The sequence below is a fragment of the Grampus griseus genome (genome assembly GCF_964374135.1).
Source record: "Grampus griseus genome assembly, chromosome: 21".
Taxonomy (NCBI): domain Eukaryota; kingdom Metazoa; phylum Chordata; class Mammalia; order Artiodactyla; family Delphinidae; genus Grampus; species Grampus griseus.
The window spans coordinates 19,437,029-19,463,656 of NC_139015.1; the positions used below are offsets into that span (position 1 = coordinate 19,437,029).

The 26,628-nt window shown below is 35.6% G+C and overlaps 1 protein-coding gene across 3 annotated transcripts in view; it reads left to right on the forward strand.

The window, feature by feature from the left end:
* Nucleotides 1–26,628, forward strand: part of SGCZ (sarcoglycan zeta) — a gene marked incomplete at both ends in the record, with an annotated part of 903,085 nt that overhangs the window by 324,616 nt on the left and 551,841 nt on the right. The gene's annotated exons all lie outside the window — the stretch shown is intronic.

Consider the following 26,628-nt stretch of genomic DNA (forward strand, 5'->3'; position numbering starts at 1 on the left):
ATTTCCAGACTTCCCTTTTTAATGTTTCAGAGTTATTTTTTGCAGTCATATCTCACAGAAATCCGTTATTCGGAAGAATAGGCAGCTTCTTTTTCAGTGCAGTGAGCTCACTCTTATTTACATTGTGTGTCATACTATTGAATGAGAGAAATATCAGAGGGGAAAATGAGCTATGTTGTGATATACCCACACTCAGGAGATGCATCCTGATGTCACATGTTACATTACTTGATAACCCAGGGAGTGCTTGGAACTGTGGTCTAGAAAGGAGGGGGACTTGGGATACACTCATTGGAGAATATTTTGAAATTGTCTAGGAGCCATAAGATAATTTTTTTATCTAAGCTTAGATGTAAACTAAATTTGAGATAAATTCTGATTAGAAATATTATGCTTATTTAAAATGTATATACTAACACTATATGTTAGCATATTTCTTGAGAGCATATATATGGCAGGTGTTTTTGTCATCATCTTGTAGATAACAGTTTGAGCCCAAGCGAAGTTACTTGCCCAGTCTTTGACCCCTTAACCACCCTCCCATTTTCCTTAACCAATTAGTTTGTACGTATGAAGTAATACCAACATAATAAATTAATATGAAAGAAATAGTGTGAACTCTACATCCCATTTTAGAATTTCCTTATTAGGAGCTTTTTCTCTATAGAAAATTAATATTAAAAGAATATTTTTAAATGCAATTTTTTATTTTTAAAGATAACTTTATTGAGATACAATTCATATACCATAAATGCCAGTCATTTGTTTATTTATTTATTGACTGCCTTGGTTCGTTCCTGCGCGTGGGCTTTCTCTAGTTGCGGTGAGCAGGGGCAACTCTTCATTGCGGTGCGCAGGCTTCTCGTTGCGGTGGCTTCTCTTGTTGCAGACAGAGTACGGGCTCTAGGTGTGCTGACTCAGTAGTTGTGGCATGCAGGTCCTAGAGCCCACGGGCTTCAGTAGTTGTGGCACGTGGTCTCAGTAGTGGTGCACGGGCTTAGTTGCTCCGCGGAATGTGGGATCTTCCTGGACCAGGGATCACACCCTTGTCCCCTGCACTGGCAGGCAGGTTCTTAACCACTGCACCACCAGGGAAGTCCTGCCAGTCTTTTAAAGTGTATAATTCAATGAGTTTTTGTATATTCACAAAGTTGGGCCGTTATCACCACTCTGCAATTTCAGAACATTTTCACCTCCCCGGGGAGAAACCCATGCTCTTTAGCATTTATTCCCTATTCCTTTTTCCTGCAGCCCTAGCAAGCACTAATCTACTTTCCTTTGTTTCTGGGGATTTGCCTATTCTGGTCACTTCATATATTGGGTTGGCCAAAATTGCCTTCAGTTTTGAAGTAAAAATAAAAGACACATTTTTCATTTTTACCAAGGACTTTACTGAACAATGTATTCACCCTTTTGTTCCACCACCTTCTGCCATTTTTCAGGCAACTTCATAATTCCATCTTCCCAAAACTTTTTACCTTCTCGAGCAAATAACTGTTCCAGGTGCTTTTTACAGTCTTCCAGGGAATTGAAATTTTTTCCATTAAGAGAATTCTGTAAAGATATGAATAAATGGAAATCCGAAGGTGCAGTGTCTGGTGAATATGGCGGATGAATCAGAACCTTGCAGCCAAGCTGTAACAGTTTTTGCCTGGTCATCAAAGAAACATGCAGTCTTGCATTATCCTTATGGAAAATTATACGTTTTTTGTTGACTAATTCCAGACGCTTTTTGTCGAGTGCTGCTTTCAGTTGATCTAATTGGGAACAGTACTCGTTGGAATTAATCTTTTCATTTTCCTGAAGGAGCTTATAATAGAGAACTCCCAATCTGACCATATATACAACATCACCTTCTTTGGATGAAGACTGGCCTTTGGTGTGGTTGGTGGTGTTTCATTTCCCTTGCCCTGTGATCTCTTCCATTCCTCATTATTGTACAGTATCCACGTTTCATCACCCATCAAAATTTGTTTTAAAAACAGAACATTTTGATTACGTTTAAGTAGAGAATTGCATGTGGAAATACAGTCAAGAAGGTTTTTTTCTTTGCTTAACTTATGTGGAACCAGAACATCAAAGTGATTAACATAACCAAGCTGCTGCAAATGATTTCCAACTCTTGATTTGGATATTTTGAGTATGTCATCTATCTCCCACGTGGTATAATGTTGATCTCAATTAATGTCTCCATTTGATCGCTATCAGCTTCAACTGGTCTACCCGACCATGGAGCATCATCGAGCGAGAAATCTCCAGCATGTAACTTCACAAACCACTTTTGACACAGTCACGCAGTCACAACACTTTCTCCAAACACTGCACAAATCTTTTTATGCATTTCAGTTGGGTTTTTAACTTTCTTGAAATAATAAAGCATAATATGCCAAAAATGTTGCTTTTTTCTTCCATCTTCAATACTAAAATGGCTACACAAAAATTAACCAGTTTTGATGAGGTTTTTTTTTTTAAGTGCATGCCGATATGAAAGCTGTCAAAACGTAATCTAACAAAATTGTTTCGAATGAAGTTAAAGACATCTAAGTGCTACTAGAGCTGTCTTATGGAAAAAAACTGAACCCAGTGAATGGAATCATATCATATTTGGCCTATTAGGACTGGCTTCTTTCACTCAGCATATTTTCAAGGTGCCTGATGTTGTAGCATGTGTCAGAACTTCTATCTTTTTTATTGCCAAATAAAATTCCGTTGTATAGATATACCATATTTTATTCATTTCTCAGTTGATGGAGACTTGAGTTATTTCTCCTTTTTGCCTATTATGAATAATGCTGCTATGAACATTGGTATAGAGGTTTTTGTGTGGACATTATGTTTTCAAATTTCATGGGCTGTACCTAGGAGTGGGATTGCTGGGTCATATGATAACTCTGTATTTAACCTTTTTCAGGAACTGCCAGATTGTTTTCCAAAATGGCAGTTTAAAATGCCAGGAAGCTCACTGTTCTTAGCAAGATTTATCCATTTTTGTTCAATACATGCTTCTGAGAGTGTTTTAAACCTTTGGTTAATTTCTAGAATTCTGAAAGAGTTTAACAATTTGGGTTTGATTGCTTTTATGGAAGAGCAGGTTTTCAGAGTTCCTTACTTTGCCATTCCATAAATGTTTCCTAGGATCTCCTAAAATTGAAACAATGAGCCTAGGGAGAGGGAGAGGTAATTAGAGCCTCTAATGAAACCCAATTTTAAAAAATTCAATTACAGGCAAAATACTTTTTACAGGATTTTTATCTATCTACATTTTTTCGTTAGTCCTCCCTCTATAAAGAGGAGCTGAACTTGGTGAAAGAAAGCTGAGGGGGTGGAATTTAAAAATAGTTTTTTTGTCACAAATACCACACATTCATATTCTGATGATATATTGTACTCTTGGCATTTTTTTCTTTTGAGTAAGAGAAGGTATGATATTAAATGTTTTAAATTGAAACTGAAGAGTGTGTAGTAGGTTCTAGGAGTGTCATGCTTACTTCAAGCACTCTAAGAAAAATTGTTGGAGGTGGGGGAAAGGTATTGGGGAAATCCAGAAAGTCATGCTAATTTGAATCCACCTTGGACAAAGGTAAATGGACTAGATAATATTCTGATTCCTCTTAGATGATTACTTGAAATGTGCCCCAAGTTTTATTAAAAGGGAAAGATCATGTAGCCATGTACCATATCATTTAAATTAATATTTTAAACCATATCCATCACAACCTGCTAAAAAATAAACCTATAAGGGAAAATAATCCTTACTTCCCTATTACAGGAGGAGTTGCTTTAAACTTGTGTAGTTTCGAGAAAAACAAACATGAGAAAAGAGACAGTGGATTTCACTGGCAGATCAAAGGCATTATGCTTTATTGAATGAACTAGAATTGATATTTGTAATATTCTTTTGCTTCGCACAAACAGTGAGGCAATTTAATATGCATTTGCATAATTACTTTGAAAGAAATCAATGTTTTCTTTGGTTCTTAGGCTAATGATTTATATGGATTCTTCTCATAAACTTTCTTTTTAAATTTTTTTTTTGATGTGGACCATTTTTAAAGTCTTTATTGAATTTGTCACAATACTGCTTCTCTTTTATGTTTTTGGCTTTTTGGCTATGAGGCATGTGGGAGCTTTGTTCCCCAACCAGGGCTTGAACCCGTACCCCCCTGCATTGGAAGGTGAAGTCTTGACTACTGGACCACCAGGGAAGTCCCTCATAAACTTTCTGTGTCTTTCAAAATTATAATAAGGAATATTATTATTGTTTGCTTCTTTATTTTTTGCTCATAAAGTGATCATGCATACTTTCTATATTCAGTCTCTCACTTATGTTCCTTCCTTCCTTTAATCTGATCAGACAACTTTTTAAAATCATAATCACTGAATAAGTGCAGGAAGGGTTGATAAAAGTTGGTGAGGTTCAGATACGGGCATAACAAAATGAAAACTAGAGATTGTGATGAAATCGTGTTTGGCAAAAGAGTACTTTTCAGGTATTCACTTCTGTTAATCAGCTCATTCACTTCACCCACAAAACAGTGTCCTGGAAACGTATCAATTAACGTCTTTCTCATTTAAGAATAAATGTCACTATTTTGTGTATTGGTCCTTCACTTAATAAAAAAAACTTGTGATCTCCAGTTTATATTCTTTTTCCATTTCTTTTGAGAACCTTAATGCTTTTCTAATAAGTTTATATGAGCTTTGACTATCAAGATATTAACTTTCCTGTCATACTTATTACAGCTGTTTTTCCATTTGTTGGTGACCACTGAATATTGTTTACATACACACAGGACTATTTTTATTGTTTTGTAAGTTCTTCTATTTAAGTTTAGAAATGTATTTCCCTAATTAGAAATTAGGAAATATCCTCCAAATTTCTTCTAGTTTTAAAAAATATGGATAGATTTTTACATAATTAATTACTTTAATTATAATTATGTATGTACTTTATGTTGTATTCAGCAGGAGGCAAAGAACTAAACTATTTTTTTCCAAATGGAATAATAATTCATTATATCTTGACTCTCTCATATTTTCCCCCAATTTGTGATACCACCTTTGTCATATAGTAATTTAAATAAGTACAGTGGCCTGTCTGCAAATTTGTCTGTTTGTTTTGGGGGACAGTATTGTACTAATTTAATTATTTTAGCTTCCACATATGATTAAATACTTAATAGGGGTAATGCTCCATTACTCTTAGGCCTTTTTTAAACCCATTTATCTTTTCAAACAAGCTCTAGATTAATATTTTAAATATTGCAAAGTGGAATTCTGTGGCTGCATGGATACATACATGTTTGCAGATTTTGCTATTTTTGATGGAATCATGTTCCCATTTTAGTGTCTAATTTAAGAATGTCTTCATCAATAATCAAAGTAATGCAAAATGAAGGTACAAAACTATATATGTATATGTAGTTTTTGTTCTTTAAGTTACCATGTCCAAAGATGCAAAATGATAATGCAGGCAGAAAACTTAAATTGTCACAGTGTTTTAGGGAAATAACTTATATGAATTAATCAGGTAACGCCAACTCCAATATCCCAGGCATAGTTATTGAAATCATATGATGAAAAAATCTGAATAAATATTTATGCATGAAAGTGTTGTATTTTGAATATAATCTCTATGCTGAAGACACCCAAATTTATATCTCTGGTAAGAACTTGTTCTTTGAATTCCAGATTCATGCATTCAACTGACTACTTGACATCTCCACTTAGATATCCAACTGAAGGATGTGGAAAATGGACATGACCTTGACTCTCAACCTGTTCCTCTACCAATCTGCTTTGCCTCACTAAATGGCATCTCCTTTCTTGCAACTGCTCAAGCCTAAAAACCTGACATCATCCTTGACCCCTTTTATTCTCTCATACACCACATTCAATCTAATAATAAATTCCACAATTAACTTCTCCTTCTCACCTCCATCACCACACTCTGGCCCATGTCATTATGCCCTCCCCGATTTTATATCAGAAGCTTCTCAGTTGGCATTCCTGCCTGTGACTTTCCCCTTTCAGTCTATTTCATCCCAGAAACAGAGTGATCTTGTTCAAATGCCACTTATGTCGTGCTGCTCCAGTGACATCTCAGCTCGTTTAGAGTAGTAGCCAAGCCTGAAAAGCCAAAAAATTAGTCCTCCTGGGATAGCTCTGATTTTATCTCTTATTTCCCTCCTCCTCAATCAGTGTGAGCTTCTGCTGCTCCTTAAACATACCAGGCATACTCTTTCTCAGGTCTTGCTTATACATTCCCCTGCAATTGGTCTTTCTCCCTTCCCCAACTCCACCCCATTTCAAGATGATTTTGTTCCCTTACCTCCTGGAGGTATTTACCCAAATTTCTTCTCAGTGAGACCTTCTTTAGCCACTTCAACCCAAATGTGTGACCACCCTCTGACACTCTTACACTTCCCTCCTGTATTTTATTTCCCCTCAGCATCCATTTCTGTCTAATGTAGCACATGTTATTTTATCATGTTTGTTTTTTGTCTCTTCAATTAGTATGTAAGTTCTATGAGGGTAAGGATTTTTGTCAGTTTCTTCTCTGCTATATCCCAGCCCATAAAACAACAGAAAGCCAGGTACATAGAAATAATATGTTATTCATTGAAATAATGCAAAATTACTTACAGTTGTGAAAAATTAAAAAACAATCTTCAACAAACAGTATTCAGTTACCAAGGAAGTGGCTTAAAAAACCATGGGCATTTATGGGGTGGAATATAATGTCGAAAAATTTATAGTGGTAGAAAATAATATGCTATTATATTAAGTGAAAAGACTAAGTATAAAATAATTTATATGATATAAGGTTATCATTGGTTGAAGAAGACAGATTGGATGGAAATGTACTAAAATTCTAACATAAACTGATCTCCACTATTCAGGTAAATTTAATTCTGCTTTATATGTTTTTGTGTTCTTTCCAAAATTTTCCAAATACGAGTTGCATTATTTTTTAATCAGAAAAGTGTAAAAACAACAATAGCAACAACAAAACCCCCCCCAGAGTTCTGTACTTATTTTGAAAGGACTGATTAAAAAAAAAAATCTGACTTTGGCTTGGCCTTTGCGTAATCAGGTACCAGCTCAGTTCTATAATTGCTGCACCTCTTCTGTGTGCCAGGCACTGTGGGAAATATAAGATTGAAAAAAGACTCTTTCCTGCCTTCAAGGCCTAAATGAAGAGAGCAAGGACACGTTCCGTCAACTACAAGGGGTCTCAATGCAGGCTGTGATGGAGGTTCAAAGAAGTGTCAGACGAGGCAGGGGAAACAGTGATCCCATCTGGCTGAGCTATTGAGAATGAGATCACTCTTATTTAAAAAAAATTTCAGTCAAACAGGGGTGCAACCCAGGTAATTACACATTTTGCCTGACAGCATGTATTTGATGTATCATACTCAATAATCACACTACAGAGCTCTTGAAATGACAAGTAAAATTGGTATTAGTACATAGGCATAACAAATAGATAATATACTACTCTATCTAAAACCATAGGGGCATCCATTAATCCTACAACACCAAGTACCACTGTCAATCAAGCACTATGCTGGGTGCCAAGGATACAGTGCTGGGCAAGACCCAGTGCCTTTCTTCAAGGGGATAACTGAACTGATTTGGAAACACATAGTCACATGGGAATATTAAATAGCAAGTGGTAAGTGGTACAAAGCGGGGGTATCTAGCAGATTTTGCTTATGAAAACCCACTGGAACAACATTTAACCCAGCCTGGGATGGGATTTTCAGTAAAGGAGTCAGGGAAGGCTTTCCAGAGAAGGTGATATTTGAATGGAGAAATAAATACAATTAGGAGTTTAAGAAGGCAAGGGAGAGGTCATAGCAGTGGGTGGGGAATACTGTATACTTTCTGGAAGAAGAAAGATTATGCACAGGCTAGCTGAGACAGAGAGAGAGGGAGCAAGAGAGAGAGGGAGCGAGAGAGAGAACGAGGACCTGCAAACAAATAGAACCACAGTGACTTCAGTATGATTGAAACCAAGAAGACCGGAGGATTGAAAAAAAGGACAAATAGGGAGACATAACTCTGGAGTTTTCTTTTAATATTAGTTATATTGTGATGTTGACAATTTGCAACATAAAATACAATGTGAAAATATGTATTAAAAGTGGTTAAGCGCTTCCCTGGTGGCGCAGTGGTTGAGAGTCCGCCTGCCGATGCAGGGGACGTGGGTTCGTGCCCCGGTCCGGGAAGATCCCACATGCCACAGAGCGGCTAGGCCCGTGAGCCATGGCCCTGAGCCTGCGCATCCAGAGCCTGTGCTCTGCAACGGAAGAGGCCACAACAGTGAGAGGCCCGCATACCACACACACAAAAAAAAGTGGTTAAATTTTTATGCAACATATTAAACATCTAATTATCTTTTTTAAAGTAATTGAATTCTAAATGTTTGAATTCTAAATGTTTATCCTGTTGGTATTATACACACTTAGGAAATCCCCAACACTTTTTTCTGCAAGCAGAAGGGCCTTTAAAAATCATGAACATAATACTGTTTCTAATTTTGATTGAGATTTACTTTGTAGAAACTTTTATATATGTCGATGTTGAGTCTAAACTAGACACTGAGTATATGTTAGTTCTTTACCATCCACCCACCAAGAAGGGAAGTGCATAAGAAAAAAAATCCTATTTATTTATAGTTGATTGCATAAGGAAATAGTTCGTTTACCTTCTGCTAATATGGAAATAATTATTTGTGAACGTTATTAATACAGATTATGTGACATTGTCCTTAACTCAGTGTCTTTATAAACCTTACAGTAGACTCAGTCCTATAAGATGCGTCAAAAACAGGACCTGTTTGGAAAGCTTTTTGGCATTAAGGGAAAGATGTGCATTGCATATCTTTTAGTGCATTCTAAACAAGACGTTTATATTTAGAATTAATCAGACTCTTAGAGAAACATAGTGATTGTTTATTCAACCCAACGCTTCAAATTATCTCTTTCCATGGTCTTTGAAACCAATCTGTCAGATAATCGTCAAGAGTAATTAGTTTATGCTAAACTCCCCATATGAAATTTAAGGATGACAAAACAAATGATTGGCTCCATTACAATTCATTTTGTTATTACTTGATTGCTATTCTAATATATAGTAAGAGGATAATGCTTCCATCATTATATCTATCCCAAGTTGCCTTCAAGTATTTACTTCCCTAAACATAAAAGATAACCTTTAATGCTACTGTCAAGGCCCATAACATTTAACGGTAGAAGAGAAACCAAGCAAGGGAAGACTGCTATTAGCAAAAACAGAAACCAAAACCAGATCTCAGGGAGAATAGCTATGAGGAATAGGTGTGAGCTTCAGGCCAGGTCAAAGCCACAGTCTTGCTTAGAAGGAGCTGGAGTCTAGAAACTGGGCTGGGTTATGATTTCAGGAGACATAAGGCTACTAAAGCCAACAGCCAAAGAGCTATTAATAATAAGTTCTGAAATAGAGTAAAATATGAAGTTAGAGAATATCATTGGATCTTGGACAAGTGAATTCCATGCTGGGCCTGTGTATTTCAATATTAAGTGAGGTAAGGCTTAGTAATTTTCAACTCTCTGTCTCTGTTTCTTTCAGCAGGGAAACTCATTTTTTAAACTAAATATTACAGGTATTTAATACATTATATTTAATATAGTTGAGACGTAAACCCAGGTGAGCCCAGAGTCCTGCCTTCTCCGTAGCCTCTCACCCTACAGTGGTCCCTGAATCCTTACTAACCCAGGAGTCTAAGGAACACAGCTGAGAAATGCAGGGAGAGCTTCCTTCTGGTTCTCACCTTGTGCTCTGGGGTTTAGAGATAGGCCAACACTAGATGAAGGAGGTTCATAGGTTTCCCTGTTTATGTCAGAAGATGAAGTAGTCTGAAAGACAATGTATAAAATCAGAAGGAGTTTGCCTCTGAATTGAGAAAACAAACAAAAACATGAGACTAGGGAAGCATTAACCTTTTGCAATGTCTTTCCAAAAATGATACATATAATTTATTTCAAAAAAATCTTTATTTCTCCCTTTCATTTAAAATTACATATAATTTACATAGATGTAAAAAGAGATGCAATCAATAGAATTAGGAATGCTCAAACATCACAAATCAACAATATTGTGCCCTTGTTCCATATCATATATTTTGTTATATTCTGCGGGAAAACATTTGTGAAGTTGGACCTGACTCCAAATGATGCTGATACTGCAGTGGTGAAGGCAGGTAGGAAAGAAGAGAAAGCCAAAACAGAGTGGAACTGAAGATATAAAACAGGAGGTGAACTGAAGAAGGGATTGGAAGGAGTCATGCTACTGTCAGGAACCACGCTAGTCTAATCAAACAGTGGGGCTTAGGGAAAAAATACAGACAGTGAGCAATACGCAAAGCAAACTGGAGTGGCAGAATTGCTGTTCTGATCGATAGGTTAATTGATCATAAAACCAAAGCAGTGTGTGCGCAACAGACTAATCTATTTTAGTTTAACACTGTCTCTTCTACCCAGCAATGGTAAATGTGTTGGGATTGTGTCTATTGATACAGTACCAGCAGTGTTCATTCTATTACGTAGAAGGAAATATAGAAAAGAATTTTATATTAACCAGATCTATGACTGTCAGCATGGATAGATCTGACAGACATACACCAAAGGTAAAATAGAAACAGAGCGAAATATCCTACACAATGCCATTTATGTACTTAAATACCTAGAATTCGGAGCCTCTGATGGGTACTGTGATACACTGTTGAAATGTCCCCTCAAGGAAGGACGAATTGCTCCAACTTCTGGGGATGTTGTGAGCAGATAGCCTCCAGCCATTTGTTAATCCCTTTAGGGATTGCCTTAACCACAGAGCACCACCTTGCCCAAGGTCTCACAACCTATGACACACTAAGACTGGTATAGAGTCTCAGCCACTTGGCCAATGCAGGACAACTCTGAGGGGCCAGAGCTCCAGAGCTCCTCTTGAAGTTGGCTGAGGCTGCCATGGCCTGCATCCCAGCTGGACTTCTTCCTCTGTTCAAACCTGCTTCCCTTCTACTCTCTTCCATGGGATACTCCCTAATGAACATCCCATCCATTACATTGTGTCTCAGAGTCTTTCCTGGAAAATTCAACCAATGACAGGGTGTATGGAGGAGAGAGAGAGAAAGGGATTGGGAATAGAACAAAGGGAACAAAAAGTAATGTCTATTTGAAGTAAATACAAATAAAGTTTTTATGCACTAATTGATAATGATACTGTGCCACTATATAATGATTATGATTAATCCATTTAAAGGCTCCTAAAAGAAATTGCATAATCTGAGCATAATATTATCATGGAAATTGTATTTTCATTTCAGTTTCCTTATGTAAAGTAAGTGGAAGGCATTATTATTTCCATTAGCTATAAAGAGGAAGCTGAAGTTCAAAGAGGTTAAGTCACACAGTTAGTAAATAACAGAGCTTGACCTAAGACTCTGACTCCATGTTTTGTGCTCTTATCTAAATTGTCCATGAGATAGTCCCATATTGATAAGTAGGGCAGGAGTGCATACAAGTTCAATGAAAATACACAGTTCAGTGGAGTTGTGCCACCATCACTAAAATCTAGTTTACTTTCTCCTTGGATTTGCCTGTTCTGGACATTTCATATAAATGGATTAATACAATATGTGGCCTTTTGTGACTGCCTTTTATCACTCAGCATAGTATTTTCAACGTTCATCCATGTTGTAGCATGAATCAGTACTACATTTATTTTTGTGGCTCAGTAACATTCCATTGTTTGGATATACCACGTTATTTATCCACTTATCAGTTGATGGGCATTTAGGTTGTTTCTACCTTTTCTCTATTATGAATAATGCTACTATGAAATCATGCAGAAGTTTCTGTGTTGTCCCCATGTTTTCAATTCCCTTGGATATATATCTGGGAGTGGAACTGCTGGGTCATAAGCTAACTCTGTATTTAACATTTGAGAAACTGCCAGACTGTTTTCCGAAGTGGCTGCACTGTTTTAACAATCCCATAAGCAATGTATGAAGGTTCCAGTTTCTCCATATCCTCACCAACTCTTATTATTTCTCTCTTTTATATTTTGGACATCTAGTAGACATGAAGTAGTTTCTCATTGTGTTTTGATTTGCATTTCTCTAATGATTAATGATTTGAGCATCCTTTTATGTGTCTATTGACTATATGTCTTCTTTGGAGAAATATCTATTCAAATCTTTTATCCAATTTTTAATTGGGCTAGTTTTCTTTTTATTGTTGAATGGTAATAAGAATTCTTTGTATGTTCTGTATAGAAGTTCTGTCATATATATGATTTGCAAATATTTTATCTTATCCTGTGGGTTTTCTTTTCACTGAATTAGTGGTGTCCTTTGACACAAAAAAGTTTTTTTTTTTTAACTTAACAAAGTCAATTTATCTTTGTAAAAATTTTTATTCCTTCTACTTTGTGTGTCATAACTGAGAAATCATTGCCTAACCCAAGATCATGAAAATTTACTCCTGTGTTTTTTTCTAGGGGTTTTATTGTTTTAGCTCTTACAATTAAATCTAAGATTTGAATGATTTTTGTGTGTGTGGTGTGAAGACTTCAAATTCATTCTTTTGCATGTGGATATCCAGTTGTTCCAGCAACATTTCCTGAATGGCTATATTTTTCTTTATAAATTACTCTGGCATCCTTGTCCAAATCAATTGTCCCTAGACGTAAGGATGTATTTCTGAACTCCCAATTCTATTCCATTGATGTGTATGTCTGTTGTTACACTAGTACTATGATGACTTGATTATTGTAGCTTTGTACTGGGTTTTGAAATTGGAAACTGTGAGCTCTCCAACTTTTTTCTTTTTCAAGAAGATTTTGGTTATTTTGGTCCCTTGTATTTTTTCTATGAGGGCTTCAGATAAGGCGGTTATGAATTTGAGATCAGCTTGTAAATTCCTGCCCCTGCCAAAAGCTGGGATATTGAAAATGATTGTGTTGACTCTGTACCTCAATTTGTGAAGTATTGCCGTCTTAACAATGTTAGGTCTTCTGACCCATGAACCTGGTATGTCTATTTATTTATAGCATCTTTAATTTCTCTCAATTGTTTTATATATTTAGTATATGTCTTGTACTTTAAAAAATTATTAGAAATTTTATTATTTTTATTATTTAAGAGTGTTTTATAAATTTTATTTTCAGATTATTCATTGCTAATGTATAGAAAGTTTTTGATTTTTTCAAAGAGCCGACTTTTGTTTTTTTTGATATTCTCTATTGTTTTTCTATTCTGGATTTCACTCATTTGTAATCTAATCTTTACAGTTCCTGCCTTCTCCTTGATAAAGGAGAAGTTTGCTGTTCTCTTTTGAAGTTTAAAAAGAACAAAATATATAAAGTTTGATAAAGTTTGCTGCTCTTTTTTCTTGAGGTGGAAGCTGAGATTGATTTGAGCTCTTCTTTCTCAATGTGGGCATTTAGAGCTATAAATTTTCTTCTGTGCATGGCTTTACCTGTATCGCATAAGCTTTGGCCTAATGTGTTGTTGTCTTCATTTATCTCAAAGTATTTTCTCATGTGATTTTTTTCTTTGATGCACTGGTTATGTAGAAGTGTGTTGTTTGATTTCTACATATTTGTGTATTTCACAGAGATCTAAATGTTTGGACAAAGTATTAAGTGTGTTCTGGGGATGGTGCTTTTAACAGAGTTCCAAAGATGGTCAGATATCTTTACTGTCTGCTTCCAGATTTGGGCTACCACACCAAGGAGGTGGGAGGAAAGAATGGGAATAGTCCCAAGTGAAAATGTCACAGACCTTCTCTCTTATAGAGATTCAGCAGTTTCTCTTGAATAGATGATTTGTCATTTGTTCTGAGGCTTTGTTAATTACCAGGATTCTGAAGTGGTTCATGGAAGTTGTTTTGGCCATATTTTCATCGTTTTAGAGAGTGAGTGAGTTCACAAAGTTCCTCACTGCCATCCTGGAAGTAAGTTACCCAGAATAACTCTTTTCACAAAGGGTTTTGAGTCATGGTGGTTTTATCCCCATTTTCAACCAAGTGAATCACAGTCCAGAAATGAAACAGTTTATTTAAGATCAGTGCTCCTTGTTTACGACATAGAATTTAACCCAAGTCTTTTTCTCCTTTTCTCTAGTACTGTATTCTTTCCACCATATCATAGCTTCTTCACTTTACTACTATTTAGTTAAATCATACATTTCTTAACCTGGAAGAAATCTCAGAAATAATCAGGTTCTAGCTTCTTATTTTGCAGTTAAAAACAACTGCAGTCCAAAGGGGTAAAGTGGCTTGCAAGAGATTTTATTGCTAGCCACTCTAATATATGCTGTTTGTATTTTATTCCCACTGACCCCAATTGAATGGTGAGTTAATGAAGAAGTTTGTTATAGATGTAAGGAGACAATTATTATCTTCAAATGAATTCTTTATTCTGATTTGAGTCTCAGTACAGCCACACAAATTTCCTTTATCTAAAATGGTGATGCTCTATTTAGCTACATCATAGATTTATTAGTTTTCTACTGCTGTATAAAAAATTTCCACAAGGTTTGCAGCTGAAAGCAATACCCATTTATTACTTCACAGTTCTGTAGTCAGACAAAGAAAAAAATCAACGTGTTGAAAGGATGCATTCTTATGTGTTACTTGGGGTACTCTTTCAAGCTCATTCAGGTTGTTGTCAGAGTTTAGTTCCTTGCAATTGTAGGAATGAGGTCTCTGTTATCTTTCTGGATTTTAGCTGTGGACTGCTCCCAGTTCTTGCCCCAAAGTCATCAGTGAAAAATCTTCCTCCCATTGAATCCCTCTTACATTTTAAGTCTCTTTAGGAAGAGCTAAGCCCCTTTAAGCATGAAGTCACCTCTGAATAGGCCGGGATAATATCCTTTTCTAAAATCAGTTGATTTGGGACCATAATTATACCCAAAAATGGTTTCACGGAGGCATGTAGATTACCCTTTAACTGGATAACTGGGAGAAAATGAATGTGCCCAAGGGAGTGGAAATCTTGGGAACCATCTTAAAATTCTAACATAATAGATATGCATTTCTTTTCTTTTATAACAATTTTATTTGGCTTTCAGAGAACAGTACTTAGGACTATATGCATTCACTGATAATAGTACATCACCTGATACACGCTCTGGAATTCACTATGTCCAGCTGTCATTAGGTTTAAGACAGAAAGCTTAAGGTTCAGTCTAGATTTGATATTAGTAGATAGAAGAGAATCTGCATATCAAGGACACATAGGGGAAACAAAGTAAAGCATATATACTATAACATAATATTAAAACACATTATAATATAAATATAATGCATATTATAATATAAATATATATTTTCCCTATTTTAATCAAATTTAGTCAAATTTAAACCAATAGTTTTTGTTGATTAGTTAAACATCAGTTGATGAGTTAAAAAAAATCAACCCCACCCACAGAATTTATATTTGGAAACAAATTTCCTTCATAAAATTGTAATCAAAAATGATCTACAAAATTGTGCTTGTAGAAGATGTCAGGTAACAATTACGACCCAATCACATTAGCTCTGGACAATTAACTTTTAAGCAGTCCAAGGTAAATTATTATGTTTAATTAAACAATATAGCACAATTGTCAGGTTGACTATAAGAAGACCATTTTCTTTTCAAAGATATTGAAATACATGAATTATTTCCAGGGCAAACTAAAAAGTCCCATTACTGAAAACATTTTTCTTTGTCACTGAAAGAAAATGAAGTTAGAACTTCTCAAATTGCTGAATAGTATTTTCAGTTGAAAAGTATGTTTCTGACACTTACTACACTTTAATCTTTTTCTTCAGAATTCCAAAGATCAATCACAATTTTCCTTTGCTTTCAGCATTTTTTATAATTATTTTTGCCCTATAATATTGCTAAATCTTATGACTGTGGTACAAGTAAGGACAAATGTCTTAATTTCATACCTTTCTTTCCAGAAGTTATAAATTCCTACTGCTTCCAAGCAGCGTAAGAGAATGATAGTGGACAAATAATATTATAGAAGCACCCTTCTGAAATTTAATTTCCATTTTTAAAGGTTGCTTTTCCTAATTAGGTATGCATGTGGCCAAGGGTTTTTAAAAGTAAAATGATGTTCCTTAAATAGTATCTAAATATTGGTTGACCAGCATCAGCTGAAGGAGCTGGGGTTCCTCATGAAATTCTAATGAAAAATAACCTCTTCTCATCTTTATCCTTGTAGGAACTGTAGTCAAATCTTGGTTGATTGAGGAAATTCTGTTCTATCAGTGAGTTAGGTCCATGAACTTATCTAAGTGTTTTAACTCTGAAAATGTGTAATTCAGTAATGACTACTCTTGATCTTATGTAATGAACATCTGCATATTCCAACTTGAGGAATTTTTTCAGGACTCCAGCCACCCTACCTTGCGATCACTTGTAGGGTAGTTTATGACCGGTCCTGAAGTTCACAGGACTCTAGAGTCCCAGAAGTTGTCCAGAGGCAATCTACAACTCAATAATATTGAGGACATGTATTATAGACTATAAAAATATATGGTATCACTTTATTAAGATAACAGAATAAACCAACACATGAACTGAATATATAGTCGGCCTTCCATATATTTGGGTCCCATGTTCGTGGATTCAACCAAGCCCAGATCAAAACTATTTTTTTTTAAATCTGGAAATTTCCAAAAAGCAAGATTGAATATGCTGCATGCCTACAGTTATTTACATAGCATTTACATTGTATTTACAACTATTTATATAGCATTTACATTATATTAGGTATTATGAGTAATCTAAAAATGATGACTCTGCATTACTCATGACCTGAATCTAAGGTCTGAGGATGTGTGTAGGTTATATGCAAATACCATACCATTTTATATAAGCGACTTGAACATCTGACAATTTTGGTATTCTTGTAGGTCCTAGAACCAATACCTTGCAGATACCAGGGGATGACTGTACCCATCTATGCCCTTTTCTCTTTATAGCACTTAAAGAACAGTTATTGTCTCACAGAATCTGGCCAAAGATAGTCCTCTGCTGCCTCCAGACATTCTTTTTCACAATGTCCACCAGTGGGAAACAGCTTACCTTACAAGAAATCCATTCTATTATTAGGTAACTGCTGTTATGAAAACAGTTTCCATTAAATTTACCCAAAATCTAACTTCATCTAACTTATGGCATGGATCTACGTGGCTCTTTGGAACCACACATACTTCCAAATCTGTCAAATATTTGCAAAAAATGTATTAAACATTCATCCCCTGTTTTATTTCTAAGTCCCCAAATCAGTGAAATCTGCCCAAGTTTCTTTTAGTAGGAGTAGGTAACCCAAATAAAACTGACTTCTATTTACTGAGAATCTACTGTGGTCAAGTGAGTGTGCTAGGAAGTGCGGTAGATAAAAAGATGAATAAGTAATATAGTGATATTCAAGGAATTTACAGTTAATTCAATAAAGTATCCGACTCTGATATTTAAAAAAAAATTTCCAAGAAGGACGGAAAAAATTAGCTGATGACTCCAACCTAGCAGTGTGTATGGTGCCTTTAGGTTCCATTGAAATCTAATGTATATATACATTGTGTGGTTGAAAGAGCTGCCTACAAATTTCTAAACTGCATTCTGTTCATAGAGAATTAGGAGTCTTCTTTCTCCAAACCCAACTTTTCAGCTTTCATAAAAGATGCTGATTCTATTACCATTGTGAATTTCCAATTAATAGCATATTTCTTCTGAAGAGTTCAACCACTCTAATATTAATAATAACCACCTTTGTAATAAAATACCCTCATATACAGACAGAACCACGTAATAATTGTGACTACTTTGGAGAATAGTAGAAGAGCATCATAACTCTTATATTTCAGGTAACAAAATTGAGGAATTTTGAGATTTATTATAAGAGCATGTCATACTCATGTAAGAGATTACATTCATTGTAGCTTCTGTAACTTCACATTTTAAAATTCTGTGCTAATTGTCTCTTTCAGATCAATATGTGCTTTGCAAAGGCTTAGATTAGTACATGTTAAAACAATATTCAGATTGAAATTCAATTTACTCTCCCCAGAAAAATCAGTTATGCAGTTTATTCATTCTATCAATTAATTAATTCATTCAGTGCTAAGCACTGTGCTAACAATACAAAAATGAAAGAGATACAGCAAATTCACTGTTTCATAAGGGAATCAGAAATTATGGGAAATAACCATATTAAAAGCATGTTGGTCAGGACTATAATAGGACTATTAAAGCTGTACCAGTGTCTCAAAAGAAGGATTGATAAGTCTTGACTGGACGGTTAGGGAACAAGTCCCGGAGAAAGAAGCACAAAAGATGCAACATGCAAGCAGAGTTTGCCAGGGAAGAAGGATGCTGAGTCATGTGTGGGCAGCAACTGTGAATATCATATCGTTTTCACTGCTGTATTCCCAGGACCTAGCACCATTCTCTGCAGAGAGTAGATTTCAGTAAAAATATTCAGTGAATGTATGATTTCCAGGCAATGAAAATGGCAAAGGCAAAGGCATGGGAGTATGAACCAGTTTGACAGATTCTTAAAAGTGACATTAGCCGAGAATGTCTACAATATAGAGAGGATGCTAAGGAGGGAGGCAGAAACTCAGATGTGGGGCGTTTTCCAGGTCACATAGGGTTTCCGGCAGAGATTTTCACCACGTGGTTACTAACTTCCTCAGGCATTTCAATTTGATTGTCTTAACATGGAATGCATGCACAAATTTTAGAAACATATCTCTGTTTTTCCAAGAAAGAAGGAAAGAAAGAAAGGAGGGAGGAAGGGCGGGAGAATATCAAATAAATTGCATTTGTGGTAGGGATTGGCCTAGAAATTGGGAAATAAGATTGAAACCAAGAGATGGTTTATGGAAATTTTAGCTTCTCTAGAATTTCAAATACTTTTACCAAAACCACCCATATACATGTGTATCCTAGGTGCAACAAAACAAAACAAAAACTAGTGTGCCTACAGAGAAACTGCAATTTGGAGGCGATATCCTAGTGCTTGCTCTGATTCATCCTGCCCTAGGCATATTGCCACCCCCAGAAATTTGTCATGTATGGAAATTCTGGAGCTTACAATTTTTGAAAAATAGGGCTCAATAAACAAGGATTGATGAGTGTGTTCCTTTTCTTTTTTACATTCATAGTACCAGCATTAATAACCACGTTTGTTTTCAAAGCTTTTGAATGTTGTTGATAAAATACTCAAAGTAAAACCAGAGCTTTAACTCTTAATCCATAGGAAGAATTCAATTCCTCTGCCCTTGGGAGGAGAATTATTTTAAAAAGAAGAAGAACAACAACAATAAACTTCACAGTAGACTTTAAAAATTATCGTTCCTTAGACTGAGAACAAAGTACCAAAATTTTGCTCCAAATCAAAGATATATAAATAACACAATAGATTCTTTCTTTTAATCATAGAAAACTTATTGCTTTTTTGCCTGAATCAAAAGGAAGTTAATATTAGAATGCTACTTGCGGAGATTCTTTTGTCTATGCTATGCTTTAAGGCTTAAATAAGAAAGCAAATACAGTCTTATTAACATTCTTCTGTAGAATATCAAAATTAACAGCTTAAATCATCTACAACCCAATTTTCTCCAGAATCTTAACGATTCCTTCTGAGTTATGTGTTTACAGAGGCAGATTAATGACAAGGGGTCCCTAAATTTGGTGATACTGTAAGCACCTAACTCCATAAGTACTTTATAAATTAAGGGTTGGTTATTTGCTTTGCCAAAGAATTCTTCTCATTATAGGAAATTCACCAGAGGGTTTCTTTAATTAGCTAGCTCCCTAAGTGCATGTAAAATAGTAAAGAAGGTTCCAAGCCTCATAGCTCCTTTTAGAAGATGATCCTGTTTCTAACTTTTTGGATTAAGTATTGTCTTTTTGTAGATCTCCTGCCTGATCCCTTACATGATCCAAGTGCACAGAGATTCTCTGAACATCATGCTAGGCTCTGGTTTAGGTCAAGGAGTACACAGAGATGAGTGATGCCTGTACCTGCAGTCAAAGAACAGATGCACCGCCACCACCCTCTTTCAGGCAGCCTCATCCAGCTCTGTTGCCAGAATAATGCAGAGAGTGAGTTATTCACATGGGTTTATTGTGCTTCTTTTCTGTTAGCAGGGGAAGAAATTATTAACTTATAGAGGAGAAATCTTTGGGTTTAATAGTAGACATCACAAAGAGGTGAGGTAGAGAGCTTTCTAGAAAGAAGATGCATGAAAAAAGAGGATCCTTATGAATCATGGGGTATGTTCTGACAGCAGTTTAACTGGAAGTAAGGGGCAGAAGTGATATAGAGGTGGGACAATGGGATGAGGAGAGGAAGGTAAAGGAATGATAGTGTAGCTTGAGTCCGATGGTAAAGGACCTTGAATGCAATGCTGAAGATACTGTATTTTGCTTTATAGGTAGCAGGTATCATTAAACATTTTCAATAACTGAGTATTGTGATTATATCATGGTTTTCCTCACCAAAACTTGAGTTCTTGCAACAGAGTATAGGAAGTAATATGAGGACAGAGAGAAAATTTCATAAAAGCCCATCTGAAAGAGAATAACAGACTTGAACTGTGGTATCAGCATTAAAAAGGGAAGATAGGGAACAGATTGAAATGCTGTATGAAAAGAAGTGCAGAATTTGCAGACCAACTAGATAGGGATTGCGGAGGAGAGGGAAGAGACCCTTATGCTCTCTGGTCCTGTGACCACAAGACGACTGGCAACACCACAAACCAGGAAACAGACTAGAGCAGGAGGAGAATTTGATTTTTTTTGTATTTATCAAAAAGTTTTGTGTTTCTAACCATTTGTTAAACCATCCCTTCTATTTTATACTGTAATAATGCTAAAGAGAATGGTAGAGGTATTGTGATTTTAAAACAACTTAATTATAAAAAATAAGTTTTTGACTATTTTTAAACATCTAAAATAATTCATTACCTACATGCAGTTAAATTACTTGTTTCCCATTGTTTCGATTGAGATTTCTCTTCCCACTGGGAAATACTCTATTACAAGAGTCCATCACTTGATTCTATTAATTTAACTGGATTTAAGAGTTGGAGAAATATCTTCTTAATCAGGGTAGAATTTCTCTTCTTGTATATGTCGCCTGTTCTCTTTACTTCTCTGACTCTAAGCGAATGTTAATAAGACTATATTTGCTATTTCAGAATTACCTGGGGCTGGAGGTGGGTAAGAAACACCTCCTTCCTGGGTCTCATGCCCAGAGACTCTGATTTAATTTTTTAATTATTTTCTATTGGAATAACCATCAGAAACTGTGGAACTAAAAGTTTTAGTCTTTATTTTGGAGAGAGCTTTACTATTGTCAAACTGTTCTCTAGAAAAGCTCTATTCAGTTACATTCTCAGTAGATTACAAGGGTGCCCAGCTTCTTATCAACAGCAGATATTACCATCTTTTAAAAAACTTTACCAAGTTGATATTGGAAAAATGTTGCTCAAGAATAATAATTTGCAGTTGTTTGGGAACTAGATAGCATTTAATATATTTTGTACTATTATCCATTTACATTTCTTTTTCTTTGAATCTCTTCACCTCAAACCTGAACTGTTGGCGGTTGATGTGGGATTTATGGCAGTATATACTATTGATGTGCCAGTGTGGTGATTCTTCCTTTTGTTCTAATTGAATCATAACATAGCAGTCTTACATCATCTCTTAGCCAAGTTTTAAACATTACAAGACATGCGTTAAGAATTGAACTTATATCTTGACTCCAGGTACCATCCTTAACCCTGACCTCAACTTAAATAGTTAACGATATGCTTTATTTCAGTTAAACTCAGAAAATACTAGTCATAGATTTAAACACTTCAAATAAAAATTCTGGAGAAATTAATTTATAAAGGTTAAATTGATTTGTTAACCCTTGTATTACCATTAGGGCTGGTCTGCTGATAGAAATAAAACTGGTTTTTCCACTAAAAAAGAAAATTCTGGAGAAATTATGTACTGCAAAGAGGAAGTGAATTGTCAGTGACTATGTTATAGACTTGTTTATCACTGGAAAATGTCTTGCAAAATTCAGGTAGACCCTTATGAAAAGTTGGGTCTGTTCCTTTTGTGGCCCTAATCTCAAATCACCAACAGTGAGAGTCATGAGAAACGAAAGCCTTAGAATTCTATTAAGTGAATTATATGCTGGCAAAGGTATCACAAGGCTGCCTTTGGGATTTGACATTACTGTTGTGTTACTGGGCACTATTATGTTTCTGCTTTCAAGCTCATGAAAACCAAAAGGGCAACATTCCTGGGAAAACTTCCTAAAGCTCCTGCCTCTGTGGGCCTTTGCAATAATACAACCACAATCTGACCGTATGTTTCCTTTCAGAATTTTTGATAAGTTTTCAGAGTTGGCTTCAGTTAGTCAGTATTGATAAAAGCCACTAGGTACCTGGCAGAGGTACCTCGAGTTGAGAGGCCAGGAGTTGACCTTCCAGTCAAGGCTGGTTTTAAATTGAACCTCATGACTATCATCTGTCATTCAACCTGGACACTGTTGAAAGTAAAATGGGTATTGAGTTTGCATGAGAATACCAAGCGTAAACCAGGATGGGGCCAGGTGTAGTGAGAGCACTAAGTACAAATTTTGATTCCCAAAGCGGGGAAAATAAGAATAGAGACTCTTAGGAATTCGCATCGAAGCTGGATCCTGGAGGAAGAGTGAGCTAGCCAAATACAGGGAAGGTCAGGACGTCCCAGGAAAGGCCACAGAGTAGGACTGCTCAGTCCTTGATGACTCTGCCGGGTCTTATCTTGTGAATAGTGGTCATGGGCATTTGATGGCTGGGGTGGGGGAGACCCGAGAGGGGCACACTTTGAAGGGCTTATTGTGCCCAGCTAGGACTCTGATGTCAGTTGACCTACTCTCCCCATACCTTCTTGTTAAAGAAATAATAAAATGTTCAGACAAATGTCCTGCTGATGTTTCTGAGAAGATCCACAAAAATATTTATATAGTCAGAAGAACCAGTTAATCCTTGCCCTTTCTCCTGGGTAACATAGAAACAGATAGATAGATAGATATAGATATTGTACATTTATCATAATCATAATATTTAGAAAGACTGTTGACAACAGCAAAAACAACTGGTTTCCTATGATGAGAACAAATTTAGGGATTTTTGCATTTAATATATTGGTTTTAGAAGTGACTTAGTTTAACTTGGTAATTTATTCTTAGTATATATTGTTAAAATAAATATGTACATTTGTAAGTTTTCTTACTGCTTTGAATTCTTTATAGAACAATGTGGAGTCTAACAAACTATAAGTTTTATATGTATATATATATTTTTAATTCCCATGTATTAACTCATGTAGTGCAAATTAACATTCTGTTTTGTGAATTTTGAACGAAGTGGTATGGTGAATCATTTTTCCTATAATTTTTAAAGCACTAACTCTTTGTTAAAAGCCCAGTGTATGCAAGGTGAAAGTCTTTGTGCCTAAGAATTACTGAATAGTTAAGGAAATGAGGTAAACACAAAAAAAGCAAAAGAACAATGATGTATTTCAGTTATACTTTGTGACTGAACTGGAAGAGATTATTAGAAGTTCTGACAGCATATGTATAACTGTCAGAGGAATCACAGGAAAATTGGCGTTGTTACAAAATGGATGACTGTGGAGCAGATAACATTTGACCTTTAATATAGGCCTTGAAAAATGCTTGAAAGATGGGTATAATTTGTATTGGCAAGGAGGAAGGAAGGCTTAGGACAAAATGGTATATAGGAAAGACGTATATTGTGAATAAATTGGTCTTCTTATTCAGAGAAAGAATGGAAAAAGTAAAATTTCAAAGGCTGTTAAAATAACCTTGTTTATATTCCTCCCTTCCTCTCTCCTTTCCCAAACATTTCATTATTTGGTACCGATGTAGTACTAATTTCCCAGTATTGTCATGCTAAGGGCTGTCAGTGATTGATGATGAGCTATCTAGATTCAGTTTATAAAAGGACAAAGCAAACCACTCTAGGGACTGACTTTTTTTTTTAACCTGCTGTGTGTATTGTTTGATATGCCTGCATAATTTATCAAGACACTTCAGAATCTCCACGTCACCTGCTCCTCAGATCAGAAGGTGATTGTGGCTTTGGGTGGATATTAATCAGCCACAGCACTGCCTGGTCAGAAAGAGCAAGTGTCCTAGCCTTTTACCTCATGAGACCTTGTGTGTCCATCCAGCGTAGGTCCCAAGGGAACTGCATTTGGTGGACTGGAGTGGCCGGCGTGCTTCAGGTGAGATGCAAAGGACAATGTTTGACCTGTGTTTAGAAGCGTCTCTTTCTCATAAAGCAACTAATTGTTACTCACAGGAGCACTTTTATTGTTACTTCCTCTTTCCATTCTCTGAAAGTTTTATACTATAAAGAGGAAATGAGGTTACATGCAGAAGTTAGAAATCCATGGGCAAAACTATTTAAACTGCCAATAGCACAAATTTACATATGCATGCTTTCATTTTACTTCCTTCGAACATGAATGCTGATTTAATTAATGAACAATCAGGTTATTATTGGAAGACACTTTCTATGTATGCTCAGAAGGCAGAGATGGCTTTTTGATGGTGAATGTGGCTACCTTCATGAGCAGTGCATATCTTGTCTTCTATTATCAGATTTCCATTCTGGTTCCCATTATCAGGAAAGCAAAAGCCCCCTAGAAGTATAAACATATGTTTTTAGGAGCTAACCCCTCAGTAGAGTTTAGCAAAGAAAATCTGGGAATAGTACCCCAGGTATCCAGAAAAGACATTGATAGAAATGCTTTTACTCTATGAAACACTAGAGGTGGGAGATAAGCCAAAGAAAAATTTTTGGACTTTATAATTTTTCTACATTGGATCCTGGGTCCAACATAATTATACAAGCTTCAGTTGCCAAAAACTAAATATGATTAAAAATGGAAAAGACAAGATGTTTGTAGGGAAGATTACAGATACCTGGTGATAAGGAAAAAAAGTCAATAAAATGTTTAATTGATATGAAAAATAAGTAATTCTAGAAATGTTTTCAGGCAGTTGTTGAGGAGGCATTTCCTCAGGATTACATGTATCCAATAGTAACTCTTGTTGAATGACGTTTTCATTTTGATAGATTTTTACTCAATCATATAAAAAATAAGAGCTTCCCTTCTTAATATTTTCCTAATATTTAGAAAAAATCAGAATCTTCTATAGGCATACATCAACTGGAGACATATTTGAATATTTTATATTCTATCAACTATTTACAAAGTGTCAAGACTTTGTAAAATATTTTGTACTTTGATGTGATGTTTCTATGTTCCAAATGATTCTTAGACTTAAAGCTTAAGGCTATACTGTACATGTTCCAAATATTTAAAGGTATTATTTTGTACCACTTGGAGAAATATTACACTTGAATGTTTGTGCTTTTATTTCCCAAGATGGCTTGGGCAGAGAAGCTTTAAGATATGGTCTCTTTTAAAAATTTGATCATGGAAGTTTAGGGATCAACAGTACCCTTAACTGCAAAAACTGAGACAAAGGAACCTTTAACCTGAGGGGACAAATAGATTGCTGAAGTGTATTTCCTTGGCAGAAGAAATGTCAAAGATTGGTCTAATGAATATCCTTATGGCAAATACTTTACTTCTGTGTATTTTCAAGGATCACAGCTACCTTTGTTTTCCTTGAATAAAACTAGTTATCCTGTGCATAATCCTCCTTTTATTCTTGGGGTGGGGGGAAAGAAAAGTCATGAAATTAGAGAAGATGGGCACAATTTCCTTTCTCAATCAACTTAGATTCCCAAGAAAGTGTTTCCTCTAAAGCCCAGAAGTGTCCAGCAATAGGCTAAGACTAGTAATTACAAAGAGGATGGATACAAATGGAAAACACTATTATACACATGGATTACCTCAAAGATGCAAACAGTTTTAAAATATATTTCTTATGTAAAATGTTATGGCCATCTCTTTAGTCAATAATGTGTTGTGACAGAACAACAATATAATGAAAGTATTTGGGTTTCAAAGTCATCAACAAATCATTACTTTAAAAGATTTAGATAAGCCATTGATAATTGTTTGGTAAAAGTGTTCCTATATTGTAAGAAGCTAAGGCTAAACATTAATGTGTTAATTTCTTCTCCACATAGATGTGATTATACCACTATCTTGTATACTGCCCCACCAACTCTTACCCTTCAAAACTCAGCATATTTGGTTCTAATTCCAGAAGCCTTCCCTGAAACATACCTGCCAGCACTCCATCAACTCCCTAGACAAAATTAACCATTCATTTTGTTTCTCACAATTCTGTCTATGATTCTCGATTATTATATGTATGATACAGTATATTAATTATTCATTTGAATGGGACTCTCCCCTTTAAAAGACTCTTTAACTACGTAGAACAATGGCCGTGCCATTTTTCATTATTGTAACCTCACAACCCAGTACAGTGCCTGCATAGTTTGGCTGCTCTTACTAAATGAACATTTGAATGAAAAATTTACATGAATACTATATATATGAAGTTTAACAGTGAGG